This window comes from Sminthopsis crassicaudata, chromosome 6, assembly GCF_048593235.1.
Source record: "Sminthopsis crassicaudata isolate SCR6 chromosome 6, ASM4859323v1, whole genome shotgun sequence".
Lineage (NCBI taxonomy): Eukaryota > Metazoa > Chordata > Mammalia > Dasyuromorphia > Dasyuridae > Sminthopsis > Sminthopsis crassicaudata.
Window position 1 is genome coordinate 136,217,318 of NC_133622.1, and position 15,542 is coordinate 136,232,859.

The window sequence follows — 15,542 nt, forward strand, 5'->3', positions numbered from 1 at the left end:
TGAAAAAGGTTTTGTCCAAAGGAATGTTCCAGTTATTTCAGTACCAAAAAACAATTGGTTTTCTTACTTGTTTTTCTCTATTTCACATTCTATTGAGTCAAGTTTTCCCTTTGTTTCTTTTGCAGTTTGGGATAGTTGATATCAATTTTCTCCATTTGCTTCAATAGAAGTTTTGTGCACGGTGAATTATCTTCCTTATATTCAAACTGTACCAAAGGATTCTTAACAGCAGTCCTATACAGTGGAAAGGGTGAATGGGTTGAGAAATCTTTAAATTATTCCCTATTGAAAAATCCATTCCTTTGGATACTTGTTCTTCTTTATTTCCGATTCTATGAGTCTAGCTTTCCCTTTCTTTCTTTTGCATTTGGGATCATTATACTTGATGTAAATTCTCTACCATTTCCTTCAGTGAAACTTTCTGTTCAAGTTGCATCATCTTTATTATATTTAAAGATTGATCAAAGGATTCGTAACAGCAATCCTTTTCATACTGAAAATGTTTTGTCCAAAGGAATGTTCCAGTTATTCCAGTACCAAAAAACAATTGGTTTTCTTACTTTTTCTTCTCTATTTGACATTCTGAGTCTAGTTTTCCCTTCTTTTCTTTCGCAGTTTGGGATATTATAGTTGATATCAATTCTCTCGCATTTCCTTCAATAGAAGTTTTGTGCACAATGCATCATCTTCTTTATATTTAAACTACATGAAAGGATTCTTAACAACAGTCCTATACAGTGGAAAGGGTGACTGGGTAGAGAAATCTTCATGTTATTTCCTATCAAAAATACCATTCCTTTGGATATTTGTTCACTTCTATTTACCATTGTATTGAGTCTAGGTTTCCCTTTGTTTCCCTTGCATTTCAGATCATTGTAATTGATGTAAATTCTCTCCCATTTGTTTCAATGGAACTTTCTTTACAAGTTGCATAATCTTCTTATATTTAAAGATTGAACAAAGGGTTCTTAACCGCAATACCTTTCAGTCTTAAAAAGGTTTTGTCCAAAGGAATGTTTCGGTTATTCCAGTACCAAAAAACAATTGGTTTTCTTACTTGTTTTTCTCTATTTCACATTCTATTGAGTCTAGTTTTCCCTTTGTTTCTTTTGCAGTTTGGGATATTATAGTTGATATCAATTTTCTCCATTTGCTTCAATACAAGTTTTGTGCACAATGAATTATCTTCCTTATATTCAAACTGTACCAAAGGATTCTTAACAGCACTCCTATACAGTGGAAAAGGTGAATGGGTTGAGAAATCTTTAAATTATTCCCTATTGAAAAATCCATTCCTTTGGATACTTGTTCTTCTTTATTTCCGATTCTATTGAGTCTAGGTTTCCCTTTGTTTCTCTTGCATTTGGGATCATTATACTTGATGTAAATCCTCTACCATTTCCTTCAGTGAAACTTTCTGTTCTTGTTGCATCATCTTCATTATATTGAAAGATTGATCAAAGGATTCGTAACAGCAATCCTTTTCACTCTGAACATGTTTTGTCCAAAGCAATGTTCCTGTTATTCCTGTATGAAAAAACAATTCATTTTCTTCGATGTTCTTTACTAATTCACATTCTGAGTCTATTTTTCCATTTGCTTCTTTTACTGTTTGGGATATTATAGTTGATATCAATTTTCTCGCTTTTCCTTCAATAGAAGTTTTGTACACAATGCATTATCTTCCTTATATTCAAACTGTACCAAAGGATTCTTAACAACAGTGCTAGACTGTGGAAATAGTGACTAGGTTGAGAAATCTTCAAGTTATTCCTTATTAAAAATTCCATTCCTTTGGATATTTGTTCTCTTCTATTTCCCATTGTATTGAGTCTAGGTTTCCCTTTGTTTCCCTTGCATTTCAGATCATTGTAATTGATGTAAATTCTCTCCCATTTGCTTCCATGGAACTTTCTGTACAAGTTGCATAATCTTCTTTATATGTAAAGATTGATCAAAGGATTCGTAACAGCAATCCTTTTCAGTCTGAAAAAGGTTTTGTCCAAAGAAATGTTCCGGTTATTCCAGTACCAAAAAACAATTGGTTTTCTTACTTGTTTTTCTCTATTTCACATTCTATTGAGTCTAGTTTTCCCTTTGTTTCTTTTGCAGTTTGGGATAGTTGATATCAATTTTCTCCATTTGCTTCAATAGAAGTTTTGTGCACGGTGAATTATCTTCCTTATATTCAAACTGTACCAAAGCATTCTTAACAGCAGTCCTATACAGTGGAAAGGGTGAATGGGTTGAGAAATCTTTAAATTATTCCCTATAGAAAAATCCATTCCTTTGGATACTTGTTCTTCTTTATTTCCGATTCTATGAGTCTAGCTTTCCCTTTCTTTCTTTTGCATTTGGGATCATTATACTTGATATAAATTCTCTACCATTTCCTTCAGTGAAACTTTCTGTTCAAGTTGCATCATCTTCATTATATTTAAAGATTGATCAAAGGATTCGAATAGCAATCCTTTTCAGTCTGAAAATGTTTTGTCCAAAGGAATGTTCCAGTTATTCCAGTACCAAAAAACAATTGGTTTTCTTACTTGTTCTTCTCTATTTGACATTCTGAGTCTAGTTTTCCCTTCTTTTCTTTTGCAGTTCGGGATATTATAGTTGATATCAATTCTCTCGCATTTCCTTCAATAGAAGTTTTGTGCACAATGCATCATCTCCTTTATATTTAAACTACATGAAAGGATTCTTAACAACAGTCCTATACAGTGGAAAGGGTGACTGGGTAGAGAAATCTTCAAGTTATTTCCTATCAAAAATTCCATTCCTTTGGATATTTGTTCTCTTCTATTTACCATTATATTGAGTCTAGGTTTCCCTTTATTTCCCTTGCATTTCAGATCATTGTAATTGATGTAAATTCTCTCCCATTTGTTTCAATGGAACTTTCTTTACAAGTTGCATAATCTTCTTTATATTTAAAGATTGAACAAAGGGTTCGTAACAGCAATCCTTTTCAGTCTGAAAAAGGTTTTGTCCAAAGGAATGTTCCGGTTATTCCAGTACCAAAAAACAATTGGTTTTCTTACTTGTTTTTCTCTATTTCACATTCTATTGAGTCTAGTTTTCCCTTTGTTTCTTTTGCAGTTTGGGATATTATAGTTGATATCAATTTTCTCCATTTGCTTCAATACAAGTTTTGTGCACAATGAATTATCTTCCTTATATTCAAACTGTACCAAAGGATTCTTAACAGCACTCCTATACAGTGGAAAGGGTGAATGGGTTGAGAAATCTTTAAATTATTCCCTATTGAAAAATCCATTCCTTTGGATACTTGTTCTTCTTTATTTCCGATTCTATTGAGTCTAGGTTTCCCTTCGTTTCTTTTGCATTTGGGATCATTATACTTGATGTAAATCCTCTACCATTTCCTTCAGTGAAACTTTCTGTTCAAGTTGCATCATCTTCATTATATTTAAAGATTGATCAAAGGATTCGTAACAGCAATCCTTTTCAGTCTGAAAATGTTTTGTCCAAAGCAATGTTCCTGTTATTCCTGTATGAAAAAACAATTCATTTTCTTCGATGTTCTTTACTAATTCACATTCTGAGTCTATTTTTCCATTTGCTTCTTTTACTGTTTGGGATATTATACTTGATATTAATTCTCTTGCATTTCCTTCAATAGAAGTTTTGTACACAATACATTATCTTCCTTATATGCAAACTGTTCCAAAGGATTCTTAACAACATTCCTATACAGTGGAAAGGGTGACAGCGTAGAGAAATCTTCAAGTTATTCCCTTTTGATAAATCCATTCCTTTGGATACATTTTCTTCTCTATTTCCATTTTATTCAGTCTAGTTTTCCCTTTGTTTCCCTTGCATTTCAGATCATTGTAATTGATGTAAATTCTCTCCCTTTTGCTTCCATGGAACTTTCTGTACAAGTTGCATAATCTTCTTTATATGTAAAGATTGATCAAAGGATTCGTAACAGCAATCCTTTTCAGTCTGAAAAAGGTTTTGTCCAAAGAAATGTTCCGGTTATTCCTGTACCAAAAAACAAATGGTTTTCTTACTTGTTTTTCTCTATTACACATTCTATTGAGTCAAGTTTTCCCTTTGTTTCTTTTGCAGTTTGGGATAGTTGATATCAATTTTCTCCATTTGCTTCAATAGAAGTTTTGTGCACGGTGAATTATCTTCCTTATATTCAAACTGTACCAAAGCATTCTTAACAGCAGTCCTATACAGTGGAAAGGGTGAATGGGTTGAGAAATCTTTAAATTATTCCCTATTGAAAAATCCATTCCTTTGGATACTTGTTCTTCTTTATTTCCGATTCTATGAGTCTAGCTTTCCCTTTCTTTCTTTTGCATTTGGGATCATTATACTTGATGTAAATTCTCTACCATTTCCTTCAGTGAAACTTTCTGTTCAAGTTGCATCATCTTCATTATATTTAAAGATTGATCAAAGGATTCGTAATAGCAATCCTTTTCAGTCTGAAAATGTTTTGTCCAAAGGAATGTTCCAGTTATTCCAGTACCAAAAAACAATTGGTTTTCTTACTTGTTCTTCTCTATTTGACATTCTGAGTCTAGTTTTCCCTTCTTTTCTTTTGCAGTTCGGGATATTATAGTTGATATCAATTCTCTCGCATTTCCTTCAATAGAAGTTTTGTGCACAATGCATCATCTCCTTTATATTTAAACTACATGAAAGGATTCTGAACAACAGTCCTATACAGTGGAAAGGGTGACTGGGTAGAGAAATCTTCAAGTTATTTCCTATCAAAAATTCCATTCCTTTGGATATTAGTTCTCTTCTATTTACCATTGTATTGAGTCTAGGTTTCCCTTTATTTCCCTTGCATTTCAGATCATTGTAATTGATGTAAATTCTCTCCCATTTGTTTCAATGGAACTTTCTTACAAGTTGCATATTCTTCTTTATATTTAAAGATTGAACAAAGGGTTCGTAACAGCAATCCTTTTCAGTCTGAAAAAGGTTTTGTCCAAAGGAATGTTCCGGTTATTCCAGTACCAAAAAAAAATTGGTTTTCTTACTTGTTTTTCTCTATTTCACATTCTATTGAGTCTAGTTTTCCCTTTGTTTCTTTTGCAGTTTGGGATATTATAGTTGATATCAATTTTCTCCATTTGCTTCAATACAAGTTTTGTGCACAATGAATTATCTTCCTTATATTCAAACTGTACCAAAGGATTCTTAACAGCACTCCTATACAGTGGAAAGGGTGAATGGGTTGAGAAATCTTTAAATTATTCCCTATTGAAAAATCCATTCCTTTGGATACTTGTTCTTCTTTATTTCCGATTCTATTGAGTCTAGGTTTCCCTTTGTTTCTTTTGCATTTGGGATCATTATACTTGATGTAAATCCTCTACCATTTCCTTCAGTGAAACTTTCTGTTCTAGTTGCATCATCTTCATTATACTGAAAGATTGATCAAAGGATTCGTAACAGCAATCCTTTTCAGTCTGAAAATGTTTTGTCCAAAGAAATGTTCCTGTTATTCCTGTATGAAAAAACAATTCATTTTCTTCGATGTTCTTTACTAATTCACATTCTGAGTCTATTTTTCCATTTGCTTCTTTTACTGTTTGGGATATTATAGTTGATATTAATTCTCTCGCATTTCATTCAATAGAAGTTTTGTACACAATACATTATCTTCCTTATATGCAAACTGTTCCAAAGGATTCTTAACAACATTCCTATACAGTGGAAAGGGTGACAGCGTAGAGAAATCTTCAAGTTATTCCCTTTTGATAAATCCATTCCTTTGGATACATTTTCTTCTCTATTTCCATTTTATTCAGTCTAGTTTTCCCTTTGTTTCCCTTGCATTTCAGATCATTGTAATTGATGTAAATTCTCTCCCATTTGCTTCAATGGAATTTTCTTTACAAGTTGCATAATCTTCTTTATATTTAAAGATTGATCAGAGGATTCGTAACAACAATCCTTTTCAATCTAAAAAAGGTTTTGTCCAAAGGAATGTTCCGGTTATTCCAGGACCAAAAAACAATTTGTTTTCTTACTTGTTCTTCTCTATTTCCCATTCTGAGTCTAGTTTTCCCTTTGTTTCTTTTGCAGTTTGGGATATTATAGTTGATATCAATTCTCTCGCATTTCCTTCAATAGAAGTTTTGTGCACAATGCATTATCTTCTTTATATTTAAACTGCATGAAAGGATTCTTAATAAGAGTCCTATAGAGTGGAAAGGGTGAATGGGTTGAGTAATCTTTAAATTATTCCCTATTGAAAAATCCATTCCTTTGGATACCTGTTCTTCTTTATTTCCGATTCTATTGAGTCTAGGTTTCCCTTTGTTTCTCTTGCATTTGGGATCATTATACTTGATGTAAATCCTCTACCATTTCCTTCAGTGAAACTTTCTGTTCTAGTTGCATCATCTTCATTATATTTAAAGATTGATCAAAGGATTCGTAACAGCAATCCTTTTCGGTCGGAAAATGTTTTGTCCAAAGCAATGTTCCTGTTATTCCTGTATGAAAAAACAATTTATTTACTTCGATGTTCTTTACTAATTCACATTCTGAGTCTATTTTTCCATTTGCTTCTTTTACTGTTTGGGATATTATAGTTGATATCAATTTTCTCGCATTTCCTTCAATAGAAGTTTTGTACACAATGCATTATCTTCCTTATATTCAAACTGTACCAAAGGATTCTTAACAACAGTGCTAGACTGTGGAAATAGTGACTAGGTTGAGAAATCTTCAAGTTATTCCTTATTAAAAATTCCATTCCTTTGGATATTTGTTCTCTACTATTTCCCATTGTATTGAGTCTAGGTTTCCCTTTGTTTCCCTTGCATTTCAGATCATTGTAATTGATGTAAATTCTATCCACTTTGCTTCAATGGAACTTTCTTTACAAGTTGCATAATCTTCTTTATATTTAAAGATTGATCAAAGGATTCGTAACAGCAATCCTTTTCAGTCTGAAAAAGGTTTTGTCCAAAGGAATGTTCCGGTTATTCCAGTACCAAAAAACAATTGGTTTTCTTACTTGTTTTTCTCTATTTCACATTCTATTGAGTCTAGTTTTCCCTTTGTTTCTTTTGCAGTTTGGGATATTATAGTTGATATCAATTTTCTCCATTTGCTTCAATGGAAGTTTTGTGCACAATGCATTATCTTCTTTATATTTAAACTGCAAGAAAGGATTCTTAACAACAGTCCTTTACAGTGGAAAGGGTGACTGGGTAGAGAAATCTTCAAGTTATTTCGTATTGAAAATTCCATTCCATTGGATATTTGTTCTTCTCTATTTCCCATTCTCTTGAGTCTAGGTTTCCCTTTGTTTCCCTTGCATTTCATATCATTGTAATCGATCTGAATTCTCTCCCATTTGCTTCAATGCAACTTTTTTTACAAGTTGCATAATCTTCTTTATATGTAAAGATTGATCAAAGGATTCGTAACAACACTCCTTTTCAATCTAAAAAAGGTTTTGTCCAAAGGAATGTTCCGGTTATTCCAGGACCAAAAAACAATTTGTTTTCTTACTTGTTCTTCTCTATTTCCCATTCTGAGTCTAGTTTTCCCTTTGTTTCTTTTGCAGTTTGGGATATTATAGTTGATATCAATTCTCTCGCATTTCCTTCAATAGAAGTTTTGTGCACAATGCATTATCTTCTTTATATTTAAACTGCATGAAAGGATTCTTAATAAGAGTCCTATAGAGTGGAAAGGGTGAATGGGTTGAGTATTCTTTAAATTATTCTTTATTGAAAAATCCATTCCTTTGGATACTTGTTCTTCTTTATTTCCGATTCTATTGAGTCTAGCTTTCGCTTTGTTTCTCTTGCATTTGGGATCATTATACTTGATGTAAATTCACTACCATTTCCTTCAGTGATACTTTCTGTTCAAGTTGCATCATCTTCATTATATTTAACGATTGATCAAAGGATTCCTAACAGCAATCCTTTTCGGTCGGAAAATGTTTTGTCCAAAGCAATGTTCCTGTTATTCCTGTATGAAAAAACAATTCCTTTTCTTCCATGTTCTTTATTAATTCCAATTCTGAGTCTAGTTTTCCATTTGCTTCTTTTACTGTTTGGGATATTATAGTTGATATTAATTCTCTCGCATTTCCTTCAATAGAAGTTTTGTACACAATGCATTATCTTCCTTATATTCAAACTGTACCAAAGGATTCTTAACAACAGTGCTAGACTGTGGAAATAGTGACTAGGTTGAGAAATCTTCAAGTTATTCCTTATTAAAAATTCCATTCCTTTGGATATTTGTTCTCTACTATTTCCCATTGTATTGAGTCTAGGTTTCCCTTTGTTTCCCTTGCATTTCAGATCATTGTAATTGATGTAAATTCTATCCACTTTGCTTCAATGGAACTTTCTTTACAAGTTGCATAATCTTCTTTATATTTAAAGATTGATCAAAGGATTCGTAACAGCAATCCTTTTCAGTCTGAAAAAGGTTTTGTCCAAAGGAATGTTCCGGTTATTCCAGTACCAAAAAACAATTGGTTTTCTTACTTGTTTTTCTCTATTTCACATTCTATTGAGTCTAGTTTTCCCTTTGTTTCTTTTGCAGTTTGGGATATTATAGTTGATATCAATTTTCTCCATTTGCTTCAATGGAAGTTTTGTGCACAATGCATTATCTTCTTTATATTTAAACTGCAAGAAAGGATTCTTAACAACAGTCCTTTACAGTGGAAACGGTGACTGGGTTGCAAAATTTTCAAGTTATTTCGTATTGAAAATTCCATTCCATTGGATATTTGTTCTTCTCTATTTCCCATTCTCTTGAGTCTAGGTTTCCCTTTGTTTCCCTTGCATTTCATATCATTGTAATCGATTTGAATTCTCTCCCATTTGCTTCAATGCAACTTTTTTTACAAGTTGCATAATCTTCTTTATATGTAAAGATTGATCAAAGGATTCGTAACAACACTCCTTTTCAATCTGAAAAAGGTTTTGTCCAAAGGAATGTTCCGGTTATTCCAGGACCAAAAAACAATTTGTTTTCTTACTTGTTCTTCTCTATTTCCCATTCTGAGTCTAGTTTTCCCTTTGTTTCTTTTGCAGTTTGGGATATTATAGTTGATATCAATTCTCTCGCATTTCCTTCAATAGAAGTTTTGTGCACAATGCATTATCTTCTTTATATTTAAACTGCATGAAAGGATTCTTAATAAGAGTCCTATAGAGTGGAAAGGGTGAATGGGTTGAGAATTCTTTAAATTATTCTTTATTGAAAAATCCATTCCTTTGGATACTTGTTCTTCTTTATTTCCGATTCTATTGAGTCTAGCTTTCGCTTTGTTTCTCTTGCATTTGGGATCATTATACTTGATGTAAATTCACTACCATTTCCTTCAGTGATACTTTCTGTTCAAGTTGCATCATCTTCATTATATTTAACGATTGATCAAAGGATTCGTAACAGCAATCCTTTTCGGTCGGAAAATGTTTTGTCCAAAGCAATGTTCCTGTTATTCCTGTATGAAAAAACAATTCCTTTTCTTCCATGTTCTTTATTAATTCCAATTCTGAGTCTAGTTTTCCATTTGCTTCTTTTACTGTTTGGGATATTATAGTTGATATTAATTCTCTCGCATTTCCTTCAATAGAAGTTTTGTACACAATACATTATCTTCCTTATATGCAAACTGTTCCAAAGGATTCTTAACAACATTCCTATACAGTGGAAAGGGTGACAGCGTAGAGAAATCTTCAAGTTATTCCCTTTTGATAAATCTATTCCTTTGGATACATTTTCTTCTCTATTTCCATTTTATTCAGTCTAGTTTTCCCTTTGTTTACCTTGCATTTCAGATCATTGTAATTGATGTAAATTCTCTCCCATTTGCTTCAATGGAATTTTCTTTACAAGTTGCATAATCTTCTTTATATTTAAAGATTGATCAGAGGATTCGTAACAGCAATCCTTTTCAGTCTGAAAAAGGTTTTGTCCAAAGGAATGTTCCGGTTATTCCAGTACCAAAAAACAATTGGTTTTCTTACTTGTTTTTCTCTATTTCACATTCTATTGAGTCTAGTTTTCCCTTTGTTTCTTTTGCAGTTTGGGATATTATAGTTGATATCAATTTTCTCCATTTGCTTCAATGGAAGTTTTGTGCACAATGCATTATCTTCTTTATATTTAAACTGCAAGAAAGGATTCTTAACAACAGTCCTTTACAGTGGAAACGGTGACTGGGTTGCGAAATCTTCAAGTTATTTCATATTGAAAATTCCATTCCATTGGATATTTGTTCTTCTCTATTTCCCATTCTCTTGAGTCTAGGTTTCACTTTGTTTCCCTTGCATTTCATATCATTGTAATTGATTTGAATTCTCTCCCATTTGCTTCAATGCAACTTTTTTTACAAGTTGCATAATCTTCTTTATATTTAAAGATTGATCAAAGGATTCGTAACAACACTCCTTTTCAATCTAAAAAAGGTTTTGTCCAAAGGAATGTTCCGGTTATTCCAGGACCAAAAAACAATTTGTTTTCTTATTTGTTCTTCTCTCTTTCCCATTCTGAGTCTAGTTTTCCCTTTGTTTCTTTTGCAGTTTGGGATATTATAGTTGATATCAATTCTCTCGCATTTCCTTCAATAGAAGTTTTGTGCACAATGCATTATCTTCTTTATATTTAAACTGCATGAAAGGTTTCTTAATAAGAGTCCTATAGAGTGGAAAGGGTGAATGGGTTGAGTAATCTTTAAATTATTCCCTTTTGAAAAATCCATTCCTTTGGATACTTGTTCTTCTTTATTTCCGATTCTATTGAGTCTAGGTTTCCCTTTGTTTCTCTTGCATTTGGGATCATTATACTTGATGTAAATCCTCTACCATTTCCTTCAGTGAAACTTTCTGTTCTAGTTGCATCATCTTCATTATATTGAAAGATTGATCAAAGGATTCGTAACAGCAATCCTTTTCAGTCGGAAAATGTTTTGTCCAAAGCAATGTTCCTGTTATTCCTGTATGAAAAAACAATTCATTTTCTTTGATGTTCTTTACTAATTCACATTCTGAGTCTATTTTTCCATTTGCTTCTTTTACTGTTTGGGATATTATAGTTGATATCAATTTTCTCGCATTTCCTTCAATAGAAGTTTTGTACACAATGCATTATCTTCCTTATATTCAAACTGTACCAAAGGATTCTTAACAACAGTGCTAGACTGTGGAAATAGTGACTAGGTTGAGAAATCTTCAAGTTATTCCTTATTAAAAATTCCATTCCTTTGGATATTTGTTCTCTACTATTTCCCATTGTATTGAGTCTAGGTTTCCCTTTGTTTCCCTTGCATTTCAGATCATTGTAATTGATGTAAATTCTATCCACTTTGCTTCAATGGAACTTTCTTTACAAGTTGCATAATCTTCTTTATATTTAAAGATTGATCAAAGGATTCGTAACAGCAATCCTTTTCAGTCTGAAAAAGGTTTTGTCCAACTGAATGGTCCGGTTATTCCAGTACCAAAAAACAATTGGTTTTCTTACTTGTTTTTCTCTATTTCACATTCTATTGAGTCTAGTTTTCCCTTTGTTTCTTTTGCAGTTTGGGATATTATAGTTGATATCAATTTTCTCCATTTGCTTCAATGGAAGTTTTGTGCACAATGCATTATCTTCTTTATATTTAAACTGCAAGAAAGGATTCTTAACAACAGTCCTTTACAGTGGAAACGGTGACTGGGTTGCAAAATCTTCAAGTTATTTCGTATTGAAAATTCCATTCCATTGGATATTTGTTCTTCTCTATTTCCCATTCTCTTGAGTCTAGGTTTCCCTTTGTTTCCCTTGCATTTCATATCATTGTAATTGATTTGAATTCTCTCCCATTTGCTTCAATGCCACTTTTTTTACAAGTTGCATAATCTTCTTTATATGTAAAGATTGATCAAAGGATTCGTAACAACACTCCTTTTCAATCTAAAAAAGGTTTTGTCCAAAGGAATGTTCCGGTTATTCCAGGACCAAAAAACAATTTGTTTTCTTACTTGTTCTTCTCTCTTTCCCATTCTGAGTCTAGTTTTCCCTTTGTTTCTTTTGCAGTTTGGGATATTATAGTTGATATCAATTCTCTCGCATTTCCTTCAATAGAAGTTTTGTGCACAATGCATTATCTTCTTTATATTTAAACTGCATGAAAGGATTCTTAATAAGAGTCCTATAGAGTGGAAAGGGTGAATGGGTTGAGAATTCTTTAAATTATTCTTTATTGAAAAATCCATTCCTTTGGATACTTGTTCTTCTTTATTTCCGATTCTATTGAGTCTAGCTTTCGCTTTGTTTCTCTTGCATTTGGGATCATTATACTTGATGTAAATTCACTACCATTTCCTTCAGTGATACTTTCTGTTCAAGTTAGATCATCTTCATTATATTTAACGATTGATCAAAGGATTCGTAACAGCAATCCATTTCGGTCGGTAAATGTTTTGTCCAAAGCAATGTTCCTGTTATTCCTGTATGAAAAAACAATTCCTTTTCTTCCATGTTCTTTATTAATTCCAATTCTGAGTCTAGTTTTCCATTTGCTTCTTTTACTGTTTGGGATATTATAGTTGATATTAATTCTCTCGCATTTCCTTCAATAGAAGTTTTGTACACAATACATTATCTTCCTTATATGCAAACTGTTCCAAAGGATTCTTAACAACATTCCTATACAGTGGAAAGGGTGACAGCGTAGAGAAATCTTCAAGTTATTCCCTTTTGATAAATCAATTCCTTTGGATTCATTTTCTTCTCTATTTCCATTTTATTCAGTCTAGTTTTCCCTTTGTTTCCCTTGCATTTCATATCATTGTAATTGATTTGAATTCTCTCCCATTTCCTTCAATGCAACTTTTTTTACAAGTTGCATAATCTTCTTTATATTTAAAGATTAATCAAAGGATTCATAACAACAATCCTTTTCAATCTAAAAAAGGTTTTGTCCAAAGGAATGTTCCGGTTATTCCAGGACCAAAAAACAATTTGTTTTCTTACTTGTTCTTCTCTATTTCCCATTCTGAGTCTAGTTTTCCCTTTGTTTCTTTTGCAGTTTGGGATATTATAGTTGATATCAATTCTCTCGCATTTCCTTCAATAGAAGTTTTGTGCACAATGCATTATCTTCTTTATATTTAAACTGCATGAAAGGATTCTTAATAAGAGTCCTATAGAGTGGAAAGGGTGAATGGGTTGAGAATTCTTTAAATTATTCTTTATTGAAAAATCCATTCCTTTGGATACTTGTTCTTCTTTATTTCCGATTCTATTGAGTCTAGCTTTCGTTTTGTTTCTCTTGCATTTGGGATCATTATACTTGATGTAAATTCACTACCATTTCCTTCAGTGATACTTTCTGTTCAAGTTGCATCATCTTCATTATATTTAACGATTGATCAAAGGATTCCTAACAGCAATCCTTTTCGGTCGGAAAATGTTTTGTCCAAAGCAATGTTCCTGTTATTCCTGTATGAAAAAACAATTCCTTTTCTTCCATGTTCTTTATTAATTCCAATTCTGAGTCTAGTTTTCCATTTGCTTCTTTTACTGTTTGGGATATTATAGTTGATATTAATTCTCTCGCATTTCCTTCAATAGAAGTTTTGTACACAATACATTATCTTCCTTATATGCAAACTGTTCCAAAGGATTCTTAACAACATTCCTATACAGTGGAAAGGGTGACAGCGTAGAGAAATCTTCAAGTTATTCCCTTTTGATAAATCTATTCCTTTGGATACATTTTCTTCTCTATTTCCATTTTATTCAGTCTAGTTTTCCCTTTGTTTCCCTTGCATTTCAGATCATTGTAATTGATGTAAATTCTCTCCCATTTGCTTCAATGGAATTTTCTTTACAAGTTGCATAATCTTCTTTATATTTAAAGATTGATCAGAGGATTCGTAACAGCAATCCTTTTCAGTCTGAAAAAGGTTTTGTCCAAAGGAATGTTCCGGTTATTCCAGTACCAAAAAACAATTGGTTTTCTTACTTGTTTTTCTCTATTTCACATTCTATTGAGTCTAGTTTTCCCTTTGTTTCTTTTGCAGTTTGGGATATTATAGTTGATATCAATTCTCTCGCATTTCCTTCAATAGAAGTTTTGTGCACAATGCATTATCTTCTTTATATTTAAACTGCATGAAAGGTTTCTTAATAAGAGTCCTATAGAGTGGAAAGGGTGAATGGGTTGAGTAATCTTTAAATTATTCCCTTTTGAAAAATCCATTCCTTTGGATACTTGTTCTTCTTTATTTCCGATTCTATTGAGTCTAGGTTTCCCTTTGTTTCTCTTGCATTTGGGATCATTATACTTGATGTAAATCCTCTACCATTTCCTTCAGTGAAACTTTCTGTTCTAGTTGCATCATCTTCATTATATTGAAAGATTGATCAAAGGATTCGTAACAGCAATCCTTTTCAGTCGGAAAATGTTTTGTCCAAAGCAATGTTCCTGTTATTCCTGTATGAAAAAACAATTCATTTTCTTCGATGTTCTTTACTAATTCACATTCTGAGTCTATTTTTCCATTTGCTTCTTTTACTGTTTGGGATATTATAGTTGATATCAATTTTCTCGCATTTCTTTCAATAGAAGTTTTGTACACAATGCATTATCTTCCTTATATTCAAACTGTACCAAAGGATTCTTAACAACAGTGCTAGACTGTGGAAATAGTGACTAGGTTGAGAAATCTTCAAGTTATTCCTTATTAAAAATTCCATTCCTTTGGATATTTGTTCTCTACTATTTCCCATTGTATTGAGTCTAGGTTTCCCTTTGTTTCCCTTGCATTTCAGATCATTGTAATTGATGTAAATTCTATCCACTTTGCTTCAATGGAACTTTCTTTACAAGTTGCATAATCTTCTTTATATTTAAAGATTGATCAAAGGATTCGTAACAGCAATCCTTTTCAGTCTGAAAAAGGTTTTGTCCAACTGAATGGTCCGGTTATTCCAGTAACAAAAAACAATTGGTTTTCTTACTTGTTTTTCTCTATTTCACATTCTATTGAGTCTAGTTTTCCCTTTGTTTCTTTTGCAGTTTGGGATATTATAGTTGATATCAATTTTCTCCATTTGCTTCAATGGAAGTTTTGTGCACAATGCATTATCTTCTTTATATTTAAACTGCAAGAAAGGATTCTTAACAACAGTCCTTTACAGTGGAAACGGTGACTGGGTTGCAAAATCTTCAAGTTATTTCGTATTGAAAATTCCATTCCATTGGATATTTGTTCTTCTCTATTTCCCATTCTCTTGAGTCTAGGTTTCCCTTTGTTTCCCTTGCATTTCATATCATTGTAATTGATTTGAATTCTCTCCCATTTGCTTCAATGCAACTTTTTTTACAAGTTGCATAATCTTCTTTATATGTAAAGATTGATCAAAGGATTCGTAACAACACTCCTTTTCAATCTAAAAAAGGTTTTGTCCAAAGGAATGTTCCGGTTATTCCAGGACCAAAAAACAATTTGTTTTCTTACTTGTTCTTCTCTCTTTCCCATTCTGAGTCTAGTTTTCCCTTTGTTTCTTTT